General features: G+C 41.0%; 1 protein-coding gene across 2 annotated transcripts in view; it reads left to right on the top strand.

The window, feature by feature from the left end:
* The first annotated feature begins 5,527 nt into the window (after positions 1-5,527).
* CLCN3 (chloride voltage-gated channel 3) overlaps positions 5,528-18,623 on the top strand; it is a 104,425-nt gene continuing 91,329 nt past the window's right edge. The window contains exon 1 of one of the 2 annotated variants that reach the window (XM_032148906.2): positions 5,528-6,128. The gene's annotated coding sequence lies outside the window, so the exon portion shown is untranslated. The remainder of the gene's footprint in view (positions 6,129-18,623) is intronic. The other variant, XM_032148902.2, reaches the window with a different exon arrangement.

Genomic DNA, 18,623 nt, shown 5'->3' on the forward strand with positions numbered 1-18,623 from the left:
CTCACCTACAATCTTTTTTTTTTAAATTATACTTTAAGTTTTAGGGTACATGTACACAACACGCAAGTTAGTTACATATGTATACATGTGCCATGTTGGTGTGCTGCACCCATTAACTCATCATTTAACATGTTAATGCTATCCCTCCCCCCTCCCGCCACCGCAGAACAGGTCCCGGTGTGTGATGTTCCCTTTCCTGTGTCCTTGTGTTCTCATTGTTCAATTCCCACCTATGAGTGAGAACATGCATTCTCACCTACAATCTTTTGTGATTAGAGAAGGGCCTAAAATACTAAATATGAAGAAAAGCATTCTCTAAAATCCAGATCTCTTACAGACATGTAATATTCAAACCCAAGGGAGAAAAAAAGTCAATGTCTTGGCATTTAGTACTCCATCTTGCTACATTCTAGGCGAGAAATTTTTAGTTATTTAAGCCATGTTCCTGAAAGTCTACTCTAGCCTTATGTGGTTTGAACTCACCGTTAACTCTGTGTAGCTACGAATTAAACTGTAGCAGCCTACTGAATTTCTGGATCTTAATCTGGTAGGCCCAGCTCCTTATGCAAAGATAAAACATCTAGGCAGCTTTTGAGTTTCTGGTTTTCTGAATTGGGTCACCTGCCAGGGCTCACAGATGAGTCCACCATCTGAAGAGAATGATCATAATCTGTATCTAGGATGAATAAAACAAAACACTGTGCCCTTAGCTGTGTGCAGCCTGAGAAATGAGTCACTTCATGAGACTGTTTTCAGGATATGATTGGCTGAAAGAGCTTTGAGTCTATCAAGTCCTACTGAGGCAGTTTTGTGAGAAACAATCACACTAAACTGGAAGACTGTTTGCCATGTCAGAGGTCTCGAATTGTTATTAGAAGTGTAAAGCTATTTTGGATAACTTCTTGTTATCTTTGGGGAAAAGACAAAAGACAAGAAAAGGTCACCTTCACTTCTATGATGCTAGTGGAATCAGGAGGAAATTCTAGACTAGAACCATGCTACTATTTTCATAATAGAATGTTTTAATCCCTTCCATTCTCTCTCCATTGTGTCTGAAACATAAACAATAAGATCAAAGTTCTTTTTCTTTTCTTTTTTTTTTTTTTTGAGACAGAGTTTCACTCTTGTCGCCTAGGTTGGAGTGCAGTGGTGTAATCTCAGCTCACTGCAACCTCCACTTCCCGGGTTCAAGCGATTCTCCTGCCTCAGCCTCCTGAGTAGCTGGAATTACAAGCATGCACCACCACACTGGGCTAATTTTTTTTTGGTGACAAAGTCTCACTCTGTCGCCAGGCTGGAGTGCAGTGGAATGATCTTGGCTCACTGCAACCTCCGCCTCCTGGGTTCAAGCGATTCTCCTGCCTCAGCCTCCCGAGTAGCTGGGATTACAGACGCGTACCACCGTGCCCGGCTAATTTTTGTATTTTCAGTAGAGACGGGGTTTCGCCATGTTGGGCAGGCTGGTCTTGAACTCCTGATCTCAGGTCATCCACCCATCTCAGCCTTCCAAAGTGCTGGGATTACAGGCATGAACCACTGCGCCTGGCAAGATCAAAGTTCTTTTTCTGAAACAACTCATAAATACATGAAGTAGAGCTATACTATCTTGTTTGGTTTTTCTGTGGAACTTTTTTTAAGTGTATTCTTTTAAATTGTTATGGTAAGTAATCCTATTTCTAGGTTTTTTATTTCAAGGAAAGTTCAGTATAACTTTACCGGTCCAGGGAGCAAGATAGAAGAAACTGAGATATGATTCCCAGTGCTCTTTACTTTGCCACTTCTATAAAATAGCATCATACTACTTGCCACTTCCAGATAGAATTGCTGGCAGAGGGCAAGGTTTGTACCACCTCCACTCACTGGTAATGTCTATCATTTGTTTCTCTTGTTTCAATCTGCCAGGGTTCCAGATATACTAGTGAACAGGCTATCCTACACCTGGTTGTAATTGGTAAACTCTTACACCGTGAGCCAATCTTTTTGTCCTTTTTCCCTTTCCTTGAGGCCCCAAGAGTTTTGTTGGTTGGTTGGTGGGGGAAGTGTGAAGCTAATTTAAATATTGGTTATTTGTTATTATTAACTTAAATTCCAACCAGTCCTAGCCCAAAAATCTGATTTACAGTAGAAGAAACTGACCCTTTTCACATAACTTATTTTGCTATGTCTCCAAATACTTCCTGTATACTGGGGGCCTTTTAAAAAATGCATACTGAGGCCGGGCGCGGTGGCTCACGCTTGTAATCCCAGCACTTTGGGAGGCCGAGGCGGGCGGATCACGAGGTCAGGAGATCGAGACCACGGTGAAACCCCGTCTCTACTAGAAGTACAAAAAAAATTAGCCGGGCGTGGTGGTGGGCGCCTGTAGTCCCAGCTACTCGGAGAGGCTGAGGCAGGAGAATGGTGTGAACCCGGGAGGTGGAGCTTGCAGCGAGCCGAGATCGCACCACTGCACTCCAGCCTGGGTGAGACAGCGAGACTCCGTCTCAAAAAAAAAAAAAAAAAAAAAAAAATGCATACTGAGACTTGTGGTTAGAAGATGAATTTAAGCACCCTGTGGTAGGCAAGATAACACCCCCGCCCGACCGCCCCAATCCCTGGAACCAGTGAATATATTAGCTTACATGGCAAGGGGGACTTATATATGATATGAGAAACATTCATCCTTCCATTGCTGGCTTTGAAGATGGAGGAAGTGGGCAATGAGCCAAGGAAGTCAAGTGACCTCTAGAAGCTGCAAAAGGCATGGAAGTGGATTCTCTCCCAGAGCCTGTAAAAGAAAACAGCCCTGCCAACACCTTGATTTTTTTTTTTTTTTTTTTTTTTTTTTTGAGACAGAGTTTTGCTCTTGTTGCTCTGGCTGGAGTGCAATGGTGTGATCTTGGCTCACCACAACCTCTACCTCCCGGGTTCAAGTGATTCTCCTGCCTCAGTCTCCCGAGTGGCTGGGATTACAGGCATGAGCCACCAAACTTGGCTAATCTTGTATTTTTAGTAGAGATGGGGTTTCTCTATGTTGGTCAGGCTGGTCTCGAACTCCCAACCTCAGGTGACCCGTCCACCTCAGCCTCCCAAAGTGCTGGGATTACAGGCGTGAGCCACCACATGTGGCACCAAGAGGTTGCCCAGCCAACATCTTGATTTTTAACCAGTGAGCCCTATGTCAGACTTTTACCCTACAGAACTCTAGGATCAAAAATTTGTACTGTTTCAAGCCACTAAATTTGTGGGAATTTGTTACAACAGCACTTGGATACTAATACAAACTCTTCTTAGGGTTCTGGGAGCAGTTATTTACAGTATAGAGATCAGGTGGGCTGTTAAATTATTTTCATATGGGAGAAAAGCCCACAGTTGGATCTGTAAACCTCCTTACTGGGAATTATCTCAGCCCTAAGAAGTTCCTTCTTAATCACTCCCACTAAAATAAGGGATCTGGTAAGAACGCCAATCAATCAGCATCCTTTCTGTAGTATTTACCACAACTGAATGAGATTAGGCTGAAAGTATTCACATTAGGGCACTTAAAATGTATCAAAGATCTGGCTATGGTGCTTACTGTGTTTCCTCCCACCAGTCTGTTGAACAGGAAGTTCAACATCACCAGATTCTCTGACAAAAACACCAGAGGAATTACAGAGAACGTTTTTTCCCAGATGCGATCTATTGTTTTATCACCAAGCAATCACATACCACATTGTTTAAATATATTGCCCCATATGTAACACAGTGTTTCTGACTGAGCACCTTGGATCAACTGGGAAGAGTTAAACACAGGAATGCTTAGGTCCAACATTGGAACAATTAAGACAGGATTTCTGGGAGTGGGACCTAAGCAAGGATATTTTTCTGAAGCTCCCTAGATGGCTCTGATGCAAAGTGAAGATTGAGAACTACTGGTGTGATGATTATGTATGCCAGAAACCATGACTTTAAAATAAGTTCTCATAAAGGAATAGGTGTACATAATAGGGATAATATTACAAAAAACCAAACGTACAAATAGACTTGTTCTTGCACAGTTAAGAGAGATCCTTGGAACAATCCTCCATTAAGAAACGACGACACTACCATAAAATAATTTTTCATCCTTATAGAAAGCAGGTAAGATTGACTAATAGACCACAACTACTGCCTACATTCTCAAAATCCATGTGCCTTTCCAAAATTAGCTACATAACTACAGTGAGAAAAAAATATGAGTAAATGTCTTGTGAAAAATTCCACTTGGTTTGGAAAAATTTTTGCCTGCTTTTCCACATTTTCTAAGAAGAATCTAAAGATCTTGGCCAACAGTGTCCCAGGTAAGAGAAAATCGTGCTTGGGTATTTCCATAGTTCTACAAACTCTACCTTGATAAAAGTAGTGAAAGAGGTCCTAAGAAGCTTGACTGCACTGTGATCACCACCATGGGCACTATACCAGCTCTGAAGCCCAGAACTGTCTTTGAGAATATTCAATTCTGCTCTAGAAGAAATAGAACAAAACTCACGTGTTCCCAGCCTGCAAAACAGTCGGTGGAGCACGTACATGTAAAATAGAAAAGGCTGGCAAGACAGGTCATATTTAATATTCATGAGGCACAAAATACACAACACGCACTTAATATTCATTAATCAGTATATATTCATAATATACTAAATATACAGGAGATATTAAACGTTCACGAGTCTTAATTCTGCCACCCAGTGGTGACACTCAAAAGTGATCTCGCCAAAGAAATGCAAAACCTGTCCCTGCTCACCAGGCTATTAGCATGCTACTGCTGTGGCCACCATTCTTCCACTGCATCGCCCTGCCCCTGCATCGGAATATAGCACCTTGAACACGGGATCAGCTTTACTAAATTCTGTGACCCACGCTGGGAGCTCAATAAATGTTTGCTAAATGGAAATGAACCCAATTCAGACCGCGTAAAAACCCCAGATTGTATCTTTTTTCCAAACATTCAATTTCCAAGCAGTATTTTTGAAAATGAGTGATGGCTAAATTCGAGTTATCCTTTTTGTATGTATGTTAGGCACACAACCGGCGATTACATACAAGGCGAGGTGACACCACTGCACTCCCGGCCCGCACGTCACCTATAAGCACAGGGGGATTTTGGTGCTGGTTTATTTTCGAAGGCTGGCACTTCTCTTCGATCTAAGTTTTAGGAACCTGTGCTCGTCGACGGCTGCCAATACTTTTTATTTTCAAGGCTGACGCTCGCCAGAGTTTCACAAGCTGCTCCCGGACGCTGTGGTCTCTCGCTGGAGTGGATCCGAACTCCGCGTGACGCTGGGAACGGCCAGCGCCTGTTGCGTCACGAAAACACCTCCCACAAGGTGGCCGCCTCGCGCGAGGTCAGCGGTAGGGCAAACAGGGATGCGTGAGTGACTGACGTGAGCTAATCGCTAATGACAGGCTTCACAGCCCCAGCGGCCCTCTGAGCCAGGCACCTCGCCCCGCTCCTCCTCCTCGAGACCCAGTCCCGGCCCGCCCACCGTTCCCACGCCGCCCAATAGGCGCCGACGCGGCTCAGAGAGTGGCCGGAGGAGGAGGTGTTGGGACGGCCGGACGCTGAACGGCCGTTCACGTCAACGTAGTGACGTCACGCGTCGACGCTGGGGACGTACCTGTCGGGCTCCTGACTCCTGCAGCTTCTTTTCCCCTTCCGTGGGTCAGGGCCGGTCCGGTCCGGAACCTGCAGCCCCTTTCCCAGTGTTCTAGTTCGCCCGCGACCCGGAATAATGAGCAAGGAGGGTGTGGTGGGTTGAAAGCCATCCTACTTTACTCCCGAGTTAGAGCATGGATTCAGTTTTAGTCTTAAAGGGGAAATGAGGTTGGAGATTTTTATTTTTAATTTTGGGCAGAAGCAGGTTGATTCTAGGGATCTCCAGAGCGAGAGGATTTAACTTCATGTTGCTCCCGTGTTTGAAGGAGGACAATAAAAGTCCCACCGGGCAAAATTTCCGTAACCTCTGCAGTAGAAAACGTCAGGTATCTTTTAAATCGCGATAGTTTTCGTTGTGTCAGGCTTTCTTCGGTGGAGCTCCCAGGGTAGCCAGGTTCTAGGTTTGAAACAGATGCAGAATCCAAAGGCAGCGCAAAAAACAGCCACCGATTTTGCTATGTCTCTGAGCTGCGAGGTGAGTTGCATTGTATGAGCGAAGTGTCGTCAGCTCTCCTGTTCACAGATTTTGGGTCAACTGTGAGGCCACAGCCCTCATCTTGGTTTCTCTTATAATGTACCTACATAATGTTGAAAGGTACATCATGAATTGGGATGCAAACCCATCCTGATTAGGTGTATACCCTCAGACATGCTTTAAAATTTCACACATTTGCTTCAGGAACCGTCGAAGGACCTCTGAATAAAATGGAAGTGGGTTCCAGGAGAAGATTAACTTTAAACTTAGAGGAGTGGGTTTTACTTTCGCTAAATTTTCCCCAATTTAAAAATAATATTCAGTTTTTCTATCTTTAGATATATGTGTATGTAAAATATTTTTTGTGTATATATATTTGTGGTTTGATCTTAAACTTGACTGGAAACTGCCTTAGAATCTCAGAAATTAACTTTGCATGTGGTATGCTTTGTTTGGCATTTTAAAACTGCGGAGCACATAGAAGATAATTACATATGCATTGTGCATATTAGAAACTGAGATTTCTGTTTCCTTTAGAAAGAAATTCCTGTTCATGGAATTGAATCAACAGCGACCATACCTTTTACATAGATGTATAATTCAAAAGTTCAGTTCTACAAACGTAAACTTTTGGAGCTATGCAGTTCAGTTACTGCAGCATCACTGTGGCTTGTATAATTGTTGAATCTTTCCAGGAATGCTTTTACTTTCATCTTTAAAGAGTTAATTTAGAAGATTTTTTTTATGAGGTCGGTATGGAAATAACTACGTCCCTTTGTGAGTCACTACAAAATAATATTTGTTCAGTTCGAGACCACATATGGGAGTTAAAGTGCTTGTGTATATATTGTTGACTTTCATCTTAAAAGGTGCTGCTGCTACCCAGTGTCTTGTTCTATAATACGGCTTTAAAAACCATGTGTGTGACCTACAGATATTTTCTCAACTTGAATATGCTACCCAGTGTCTTGTTCTATAATACGGCTTTAAAAACCATGTGTGTGACCTACAGATATTTTCTCAAATTGAATATGGTTAATACAGACAGCCACTGTTGGCAGAATTCATCACAGATTGCATACCCTTCCCACCCCTTACTCCCCTCAGCACCTCGAAAACTTTGCTGCTTTGCTTGAATGATGAGTCCAATTATTTTAAGAAGGCAATATGAATGTATAGTACCTACATTTTTACTTGGAAATTGTGCTTTAGCGTGTGTTATCAATCATACATAGCTCATTAAGAATGTAAATATTTAAACTACTTTTGGATAGATGTGGTTCAGGGGAACAGATTTGTTGGCGTTGTGGGTTTGTGTTAGTAAATTGGCTATTTTCCAGGTCATGTTAGTGGTAGCCTGTCCATTTCCTGTTGTGACGTGTTGGTCATAATTTTCAGACAGCTCAGGAAGCCAGATTTGATCTCTGTGGTGGGTCCTATATCAAAGCAGTATCCTGTGGGGTTTGGCCACTATCACTGCTTTGTAGAACTTCCAACTTAGTTTGGTAGTCAAACTTGTCAGCAGGGATCTAAAATGTATAATATTTTATAATAAGTGTTAATATTTATTGAATGCATTCTATGTTTTCAGGCTCTTTTCCAAGTAATTTTTGTGAATTATCTCAATTTTCACACCAGCCCCACGAAGTAGGTACTTTCACTAATCCCGTTTTACAATCGTAGAAACTGAGGCACAGAAAATTTTACTAACTTGCCCTGCAGTAACTGTCAGAACTGAGACTGAAGCCTGGGAGTGTGATTTCAGAGCTCCTGCTCTCTGCTGCACCATACTGTGGTTTAGAATGGTCAAAATGCTAGAGAAAAACAAGGAGAGACATGGCTTGTAGGTTCAATTATAAAAGCAATGTAAAATTACAGAGTCTGGGAAATAGTGTTTTTAAAAGGAATACTCATAATCTTACTACTCTAATAAACATTTTAATTTTTAAATATGCACATTCACATCTGTACATAAACATTGTAGCTGTGATTCATTTTGGTTCTTAAAGATAAATCTTCAGTGAAGTTTAAAATGGAGATTGAACCCCACTGCCTCACTTTCATTGTTGAAATCCAGAGAGATTTGATCTGCAACTTTGACTGGAACCAAGTTAAATAAATATATTTCTTGCTATTCCTTGTGAGAAATAATTGAACAGTTTCTCTCTTTTAAAATCATGAAGACTATTTAGTTTTCAAAGTTTCTGTCTTCCACAGCAACTTTTTATTGGTTTATTGTTTTATCTTTCTTCCTTGTTATAATCTGAGCATTATATTTGTATGTGTGTTTATTCCGTTGTCCTCTTGAAATCCTCTAGCATTTATACCTGCTCCCTGAGGAATTTGGGGTTTTTTGTTTGTTTTTATTTATTTTTAATTGACAAATCATCATTGTATATATTTATGGGGTTCAATGTGATGTTTTGATAAATGTGTATATTGTAGAAAGGTTAAATCAAGCAAATTAACATATCCATCATATCACCTACTTGCCATTTGTTTGTGGTGAGAATGTTTAAAATTAACTTTTAGCAATTTTGAGGTATATAGTACATTAATTATAGTCACCATGCTGTGCAATAGATCTCTAAAACTTATTCCTCTAACTGAAACTTTGTATTCTTTGACTAACCTCTCTTCTTTCCTTTCCCCCCCTCTCCCTAGCCTTTGTAGACCAAAGTTTGCCTCCCTGAGTTTGACTTTTTTTTTTAGCTTTTACACATATGTGAGATCATGCAGTATTTGTTTTTTGTGTCTTATTTATTTCACTTAGCATAATGTCCTCCAGGTTAATCCATGTTTTTGAAAATGACATAATTTTCTTCCTTTTAAAGGCTGTATAGTATTCCATTCTGTATATATACCACATTTTCTTTATCCATTCATCCCTTGATGGACACTTAGGTTGTTTCTATATCTTGACTATTGTGAATAGTAGTGTTTAATTTTTGAATGACACTAAAAGATTTTGTAAGTCTAAGACATTTTCTTCAGAGAGCTATTTCCTTCAGCAAATTATTCATTTATTGCTTTTTTGAGGAAAAATAAGGCATAACAATTTGGACATGCAGGTAACTGAATGAACGGTAAGGATAAACTATCAAGTAATATTATTTTGAGAGAAATTAGTTTTATTATTGTCATATCTTGTATGTGTTGACAATCTGTATTAAAATAAATTCCTTCTCTTTTAATAACCCTATGGGTCTAATTAAACACTTTCAGCCTTTTCTCCATCTAATCTTGCTCTTTTGCCCTTCTTTTTAAAAAATAAGTCTTACTGTGTTATGTGTCTTTTATTGTGATACTTCATATGGTTCATGGAAGTAGGTGGGTTTAACAATTTGCTCAAATGCATCTCTACATAGAACACAATGTTTGCAGTTTTTAATTGTTCATATTTCCAAAATGAAATAATACTCATAATTTTACCTACTTTTCTGATAGAAATCAGTAACCCTAATGTATCATAGATCCTTTTAGATATCTTTAATATCTACCTTAAATGCAGAAGATGAATCACTGTATTGGAAGAAAGAAAAGTAATCCTATAAAATCAGTTTAAAATTAGATCAGTATAGCAAGGATTAGATATGTTGATTTTACTTTGGGTACTTTGAGAACTTGATTTAAATTGAACCTTGCCCAGTGCTAATGTAATCAGTAGACCACACTAATTCCTATGGTATAATAGTGACTTCTGTTTTGAGATAGAGTCTTGTTCTGTTACCCCCGCTGGAGTTTAGTGGTGCAATCTCTGCTCACTGCAACCTCTGCCTCCTGGGTTCAAGCGATTCTCATGCCTCAGCCTCTGGAGTAGCTGGGATTACAGGTGCGCGCCACCACTCCTGGCTAATTTTTGTCTTTTTAGCAGAGACAAGGTTTTACCATGTTGGCCAGGCTGGTCTTGAACTCCTGACCTCAGGTGATCCACCCTCCTCGGCCACCCAAAGTGCTGGGATTACAGGCATGAGCCACCGTGCCCAGCCAATTTTTGTATTTTTAGTAGGGACAGGGTTTCACCCTGTTGGCCAGACTGGTCTTGAACTCCTGACCTCATGTGATCTGCCCACCTCAGCATCCCAAAGTGTTGGGCTTACAGGCATGAGCCACTGCACTGGGCTGGAATATATACTAATTTTTAGAAAGCTATTACAGCATCCCTCTTGAGGAAAATGTATAATGTAATTTATGCTGAAGTCTACTGAAAACTCTAGGGCCTATACAAATATAATGGCATTAATACAATTAAAACTGTGTTCATATTTATTATAATTTCTGGTACATTGTTAGCTATTCTATAAATGCTAGTAAATGAATAAGTTATGTGGAAATTCCTTTTCACATTTTTTTTCTTTTGTTTGAGGCGGAGTCTTATTCTTGTTGCCCAGGCTGGAGTGCAGTGGCGCGATCTCAGCTAACTGCAACCTCTGCCTCCCAGGTTCAAGCTATTCTTCTGCCTCAGCCTCCTGAGTAGCTGGGATTACAGGCGCCTGCCACCACGCCCGGCTAATTTTTGTACTTTTATTAGAGATGGGGTTTCCCCATGTTGGCCAGGCTGGTCTTGAACTCCTGACCTAGGCGATCTGCCCACTTCGGCCTCCCAAAGTGCTGGAATTACAGGTGTGAGCCACCGTGCCTGGCCTCTTTTCACATTTCGATCTGTGACTAGTACTTAGCACAGTTTTTACAATATTTATATGAAAATGCTCCTTACATACAAATGGCTAGCTCAGATTTTCACCTCTCTGCCATCATTGCTCTTGAGACTTTTGTTCCATCTCTCTAGTTGCTAACATTCTTCTTTCACCCAGTTTATATCTACTTTTCTTTTTAGCTTAACAGTTAGAGAGTTGACTGACATACCTTTGGGAATTAGATGTGGTCCTCAGCTGTACCCAGTCAGTCTCCTTTATGAGAGAGACAAAACTGTTAGGAACCATGAAAAATTAGTGTGCATATCTCAGGCTGTGGATCCTTTCGCCACCCATTTCCATGGTTTTCCTATTTTTGCTCCCCTCCCCAAATTCTGGTGGCATATTGCTTAGTGTTTGCAGTTTTGGGGCTCAGGTCAGTGTAATGGAGGTAACCTTCTTTATAATCTGACCTGGAATAGAAACTAAAGCGTAAATGTATAATCCTAAAGTTGGAAAGAACACCCTGGTCTTGAGTTCTGTGAGTTGCAGGAGACTGAAGTTTGTTTCTGCCAACTGTTTTCAGTTAATCAAGTTGGAACCTTAGTGGATCTCTTAGATTCTTCTTTACCATTCCCTGTATCTTATTAATTACCAGGTCCTCTTAAATATTTCTTCAAACTCTCTCTGCTTCTCAATATTGGTGTGTCTTAGTGAGCAGGGTAAAATCACAGCCGAAGTATTTTTTTATTCTCTCACTCAACACAACAGCAATTCACAAAGAAGAGTTCTGTGACCAGATGCTTGGGAGTTTCTCCCCCCACAGCAACTAACCAGTCATTTCTGCAGCAGATACCAACTGGGTGCCCCCCATTCTGGTACTGTGTACCTGGAGATAGTGTCAGACACCACAGGTTGAGGGCAGTTCCCAAAAGAGTTCCCCCACTTCCAATGCTAATCGCAAGCCCCAGGTTATTTTGATTTTGCCTGTGCTTCTGATAACACTGGCTATAAATCAGGGATCCCATGACCCCCCCACTCCTTACGTCCTTGGGTTCAGTTAATGTGCTAGAGCAGCTCACAGAACTCAGAGAAACACTTAGCGGTTTATTATAAAGGATATTCAAAGGATACAGATGAACAGATGCACAGGGGGAGATAGGGGAAATAGCATGGAGCTTCCATGCCTTCCCTTGGTGTGCCACCTTCCAGGAGCCTCCAATGTTCAGCTATCGGGAAGCTCTCTGAATCCACTCCTTTTGGGTTTTTATGGAGGCTTCATTACATAGGCACAGTCAACAACTGTGTAGAAATGTGATTGGACAAAAAGGGTATGACCTAACAGTACTAATAGACCCAGTGGGGAAACCCAGTAAGGCCTGCCTGTCCAAATTATTCTGCCTGCCTGCAGCATTCCTTCTTCCAGGGTTGGGACAAGCTCCCTTCTAAAGTGAAGGTCTTATGACCCACAGTCAGACAGGCTGTGGAAGATTAGAGTTCTGCTTTGGGTTGGTGGAAAGGAGGGCAGGAAAAGGTCAGCAAGAGGAGAGATTCTGTTTTCTGAGGTTTAATGTGCCCCAACATTATAACAAAAGACTGTAGTAAGGCCAGGCACAGTGGCTTACCTCTGTAATCCCATCACTTTGGGAGGCTGAGGTGGGTGCATCACTTGAGGCCAGAAGTTCGAGACCAGCCTGGCCAACATAGTGAAATCCCATCTCTACTTACATAAAATTAAATTTAATATAAAAAAAGAATGTAATAAGAGTTGTGAGACTTATAAATCAGGAACCATGGATGAAAACCAATGTATATCATATCACTCTTAGTTCAGTTATGCCCTATCTTACGTTTAGAATTGTTCAGATGTCTTGTCTCGTCTCCAGCTCCTCTATCTGTAGTCCTTCAGTCTCTTACCCTTCTTATCTGTCTTTCACACTGCTGCTAGTGTTGGCTTGCTAAAATTCATGTCTGATCATGTGGTTTCTCTGGTTCTTCATGGTTTCCCCTGTGTATAGATGAGTATGTAAGTTTCTTAGTGTGACACATGAGCCCCTCCCCTTCGTGATCTGGCCTATGTCCACCTCTGTAACTACTCTTTGGTCCTTTACCTCTTACATAAGCTACCCAAGCAGGTTTTACTATGATGCTTTTGTGCGGTTGCACATACTTTTTGTGTGTGTGCCTGTATTGACTTTTTACCTCATAGCCCAATTAATCGATCCTAATTCTTCAATATTTTGCTAAAACATTCCCTCTATTAAGTGCTGGCAGACTCTTTGCCAGCCAGCTTGCTTACTTTTCTCAGGTTTATCAAATACATTGTGTATACTTCTCCTTTGATGTGTATCATACCATACTGTCATTACTTGTTTATGTCAGTCACCTTCACTGCCTTAGGAACAGGAACCATATCTTACTCATTACCCTAGCACCTGACTTTGTGCCTGGTACATGCTAAGTGTGCAGTAAATGATTATCAAATAAATGAATAAATGACTCTGAAAACTAGCTTTGGATACTAGATAAATGGTGATCCTGTAAACTGAGATAGGAAAAGTAGGACGACAAGCACTTTTGGGGCAAATATTTATTTAGTTTAGGTCTTGTTGAATTTTAGCTCTTTTACAACATCAAGGAAGACATGTACCATTTATTTCTTATACACTTGTTATTTATTCATACAATATAATTAACCCAACAAGATTTTTTTTAGATATGGACAAGATTATTCTAAAATTTACATGAAAAGGCAATGAAAAAGAAGAATAAGGTGTGAAAAATCAATCTACCTAATTTCAAGACTTATTATGTAGTTACAGTAATCAGACTGTGTGGTATGGGCATAGATATAGACACAGATCAGTGGAACAGAACAGAGAACTCTGAAATAGATCCACATAAATATGCCTAGTTTTTGTCAAAAACACAAAACAATTCAACGGAGGTAGATAACTTTTTCAACAGTTGGTACTGGAGCAATTAGACATCATTACACTGTCCCATCCCCCCCCACCAATAAAGGAACCTCAACCTATGTCTCATACCCTATACATACACAAATTAAAATGGATCCCAGACTGAAATATAAAAATATTAAACTATAAAACTTTAGGGAAAAATAGAAGAAAATTTTGGGGAGGTAGGGTTAGGCATATGTTTCTTTGACTTGCCATCAAAAGAATACTCCTTAAAGGAAAAATTGATAAGTTAAACTTCATCAAAATTAAATATTTTTGCTTTGTTACAGACCCTGTTAAAAAGATGAAAAGATAAACTACAGAGGGGAGAAAATATTTGCAGATAACACAACTGAGAAATAACTAGTATCGGTAATATATAAAGAACTCTTAAAACTCAACAGTATGAAAGCAGTCCAGTTAGAAAATGGACAAAAGACATAGTCATTTCACCGAAGATGATTACATATACAGCAAATGAGCACATAAAAAATGTTCAACATCATTACCCATTAGGGTGATGCAAATTAAAGCAACAAGACACTTCTGTACATCTATCAGAATAGCTAAAACAAGAAATAGTGACAACACCAACTCTGGCAACGATGTCAAGAAACTGGATCACTCATACGTTGTTGGTAGAAATGTACAATGGTACAGCCACTCTCAGTTTGGCGGTTTCTTTAAAAACCAAATACGTGACTGCTGTATGACCCAACTATAGTACTCTTTGACATTTAGCCCAAAGAAATGAAGGCTATTCATTTTACAAAAACCTGTACATGCGTGTTTGTAGTAGATTTATTCATAGTCACCAAAACGTAGAAACAAGCCAGATGTTCTTCAGTGGGTGAATGGTTAAACAAACTGTGGCATATCTGTTATCATAGACTACTATGATAAAAAGGAAGGAACTATTGGCACCTGTAACACCCTGGATGAATCTCTGGAGAATTGTCCTGAGAACAAAGAGTTAATCCCCATGTTATTTATATAACATTCTTGAACTGGCAAAATTATTGAAGTAGAAAACAGACTGTGGGTTGCTAGGGGTTAAGGAGGGATGGCTATAAAACGGCAACATGAGAGATACCTGTGGTGATGGAATATTCTGTATCTTGACAGTGTCAATGTTGGTATCTTGATTGTGATATTGTACTATAGTTTTGCAAGATGTTCCCATTAATGGAAACTGGGTAAAGGATATACAGGATTTTTTTCTATATTATTTATTGTAACTACATGTGGAACCACAATTATCTCAAAATAAAAATTTAATTAAAAAAAATTGAACACCTACTGTGACACATTTTTTTTTTTTGAGGTGGATCTTGCTCAGTTGCCCAGGCTGGAGTGCAGTGAGTGGTGTGATCTCAGCTCACTGCAACCTCTGCCTCCTGGGATCAAGTGATTCTTCTGCCTCGGCCTCCTGAGTAGCTGGGATTACAGGCACGCACCACGACGCCCAGCTAATTTTTGTATTTTTAGTAGAGACAGGGTTTCACCATGTTGGCCATGCTGGTCTTGAACTCCTGACCTCAGGTGATCTGCCCTCCTGGGCCTCTCAAAGTGCCGAGATTACAGCTATGAGCCACTGTGCCTGGTCTAATGTGACATATTTTGCTAACCATTGAGTATACAGTGTTGAGCAAAAATTGAATGTCAAGACCTCATGACACGTTCTACAATGGCAGACAGATATTAAATAATCACAGAAATAAATTTAATATTCAACTGTGGTAAGTGCTGTAAAAGAGAGCTATAAGAACTAATAATGAGAAAATTTGATCCAGATAGTAAGTGGGTCAGGGAAGCTTTCCTCACTAACTGCATGACTTTGGGCGAGTTATTTACATGCTTTGTGCCTCAATTCCTTGTTTTTAGTGGGGACAATAATAGCACCTATAGTTTAAGGTTGTCATATATTTAATACGAATATTAAATGAATGAATTTGTAAAGGGCTTAAGATATTGCCTACCATATAGTAAGTTCTGGTTAAGAGTTTGTTAAATAAAGGGATACTTGATATAAGACCTGAAAAATGAGTAGGAGAGTTAATTCTTTTTTTTTTTTTTTTTTGAGATGGAGTCTTGCTCTGTCGCCCAGGCTGGAGTGCAGTGGCGCAATCTCGGCTCACCGCAAGCTCCGCCTCCCGGGTTCACACCATTCTCCTGCCTCAGCCTCTCCGAGTAGCTGGGACTACAGGCGCCCGCCACCACGCCCGGCTAATTTTTTTGTATTTTTAGTAGAGATGGGGTTTCACCATGGTCTCGATCTCCTGACCTCATGATCCGCCCGCCTTGGCCTCCCAAAGTGCTGGGATTACAAGCGTGAGCCACCGCACCCGGCCTAATTCTTTTTTATTTTTATAATTTCAACTTTTATTTTAGATGTACAGGTTTATTACATGGGTATATAGCATGATGCTGAGATTTGGGGTACAGTTGTACCCATTACCCAGGAAGTGGGTATAGTACCCAACAGTTCTGCAGCCCTTGCTTCCTTCCCTACATTTCCTGCTCTAGTAGTCCTCAGTGACTGTTGTTGCCATCTGTATGTCTGTGAGTACCCGATGTTTAGCTCCCACTTAAAATGAGAACATGCAGTATTTGGTTTTCTGTTACTGTGTTAATTCACTTAGGATAATGGTCTCCAGCGGCATCCCCGTTGCTGCAAAGGCCTTGATTTTATTCTTTTTATGGCTGTGTAGTGTTCCATGGTGTATATATACCAATTTTCTTTTCTTTCTTTTCTTTTCTTTTTTTTTTTTTTGAGACAGACTCTTGTTCTGTCACCCAGGCTAGAGTGCAGTGGCACCATCTCGGCTCACTGCAAACTCTGCCTTCCTGATTCAAGCAGTTCTCCTGCCTCAGCCTCCCGAGTAGCTGGAATTACAGGTGCCTGCCATCACGCCCGGCTAATTTTTGTATTTTTTTAGTACAGACAGGGTTTCACCATGTTGGCCAGGTTGATCTTGAACTCCTGACCTCAGGCGATCCGCCCGCCTTGGCCTCCCAAAGTGCTGGGATTAAAGGTGTGAGCCACCACACCCGGCCTGTACCATATTTTCTTTATCCAGTCCACTGTTGATGAGCACCTAGATTGGTTCTATGTTTTTGCTATTATGAGTAGTGCTGTGATGAACATAGAAGCACATGTGTCTTTTATGTAGAACAATTTATTTTCTTTTGGGTGTATACCCAGTAAAATCTCCAAACTGCTTCCCACGGGGGCTGAGCTAATTTACATTCCCACTTACAGTGTATAAGCATTCCATAGCCTTGCCAGCATCTGTTGTTTTTTGGCTTTTTAATAATAACCATTCTGACTGGTGTGAGATGGTGTCTCATTGTGATTTTGATTTCCATTTCTCTAATGATTAGTGATGTTGAGCATTTTTTCATCTGCTTGTTGGTCAGTGGTATATCTTACTTTGAGAAGTATCTGTTCATGTCCTTGCCCACTTTTTGTTGCTTATTTGTTTGAGACAGTCTTGCTCTGTCGCCCAGGCTGCAGTGCAGTGGCCACAATCTCGGCTCACTGCAAGCTCCGCCTGCTGGGTTCACACCATTCTTCTGCCCCAGCCTCCCAAGTAGCTGGGACTACAGGCGCCTGCCACCACGCCTGGCTAATTTTTTTGTATTTTTAGTAGAGACGGGGTTTTACCATGTTAGCCACGATGGTCTCAGTCTCCTGACCTCATGATCCGCCTGCCTTGGCCTCCCAAAGTGCTGGGATTACAGGCGTGAGCCACGGCGCCCGGCCGTCCTTGCCCACTTTTTAATGATGTTGTTTGTTTTTTGCTTGTTGAATTGTTTGCTTCTTGTAGATCACAGATATTAGACCTTTGTCAGACATTAGCTAGATTAATAAAGAGAAAGAGAGAAGATCCAAATCACCACACAATCAGAAACAACAAAGGTGACATTACAACCAATCCCATGGAAATACAAAAGATCCCCAGAGACTATTATGAACACCTCTGTAAACACGAACTAGAAAATTTAGAGGAAATGGATAAATTCTGGAAACAAACAACCTCCCAAGATTAAATCAGGATGAAATTGAAATCCTGAACAGACCGATACCGAGTTCCAAAATGGAATTGGTAATAAAAAAACCTACCGACCAGAAAAGCCCTGGACCAGATGTATTCGTAGCTGAATTCTATCAGATGTTCAAAGAAAGCTGGTACCAATTCTACTGAAACGACTCCAAAAAATGAAGAGGGACGCCTCCTTAACTCATTCCAGCTTCACCCCGATACCAAAACCTGGCAAAGACACAATGAAAAAGGAAAACTACAGGTCAATATCCCTGATGAACATAGATGTAAGCATCTTCAACAAAATATTAAGAGAGTGAGTTGGTGAAGAGGAGAGGGTATGATCCAGGCAGAGGAAACAACAAAGGCCTTGGGGTAGGAGTCAGGAAAGAGCTTGGTAGGACTGAGAGGTTGAAAGATCAGTGAGTCTAGAGTACTTCAGGAAGTACATGCTTCTCAAAGTAAGATATGCAACTGACCAGCAAGCATATGAAAAAATGCTCAACATCACTAATCATTAGAGAAATGGAAATCAAAACCACAATGAGACACCATCTCACACCAGTCAGAATGGCTACTATTAAAAGAAGCTGGGGCCGGGCGCGGTGGCTCACACTGTAATCCCAGCACTTTGGGAGGCCAAGGCGGGCGGGTCACGAGGTCAGGAGATCGAGACCATGGTGAAACCCCATCTCTATTAAAAATACAAAAAATTAGCCAGGCACAGTGGTGGGTGCCTGTAGTCTCAGCTACTCAGGAGGCTGAGGCAGGAGAATGGCGTGAACCCAGGAGGCGGAGTTTGCAGTGAGCTTAGATCGCGCCACTGCACTCCAGCCTGGGTGACAGGGCGAGACT

Source organism: Hylobates moloch, unplaced genomic scaffold (assembly GCF_009828535.3).
Source record: "Hylobates moloch isolate HMO894 unplaced genomic scaffold, HMol_V3 SCAFFOLD_3, whole genome shotgun sequence".
Taxonomy (NCBI): Eukaryota; Metazoa; Chordata; class Mammalia; order Primates; family Hylobatidae; genus Hylobates; species Hylobates moloch.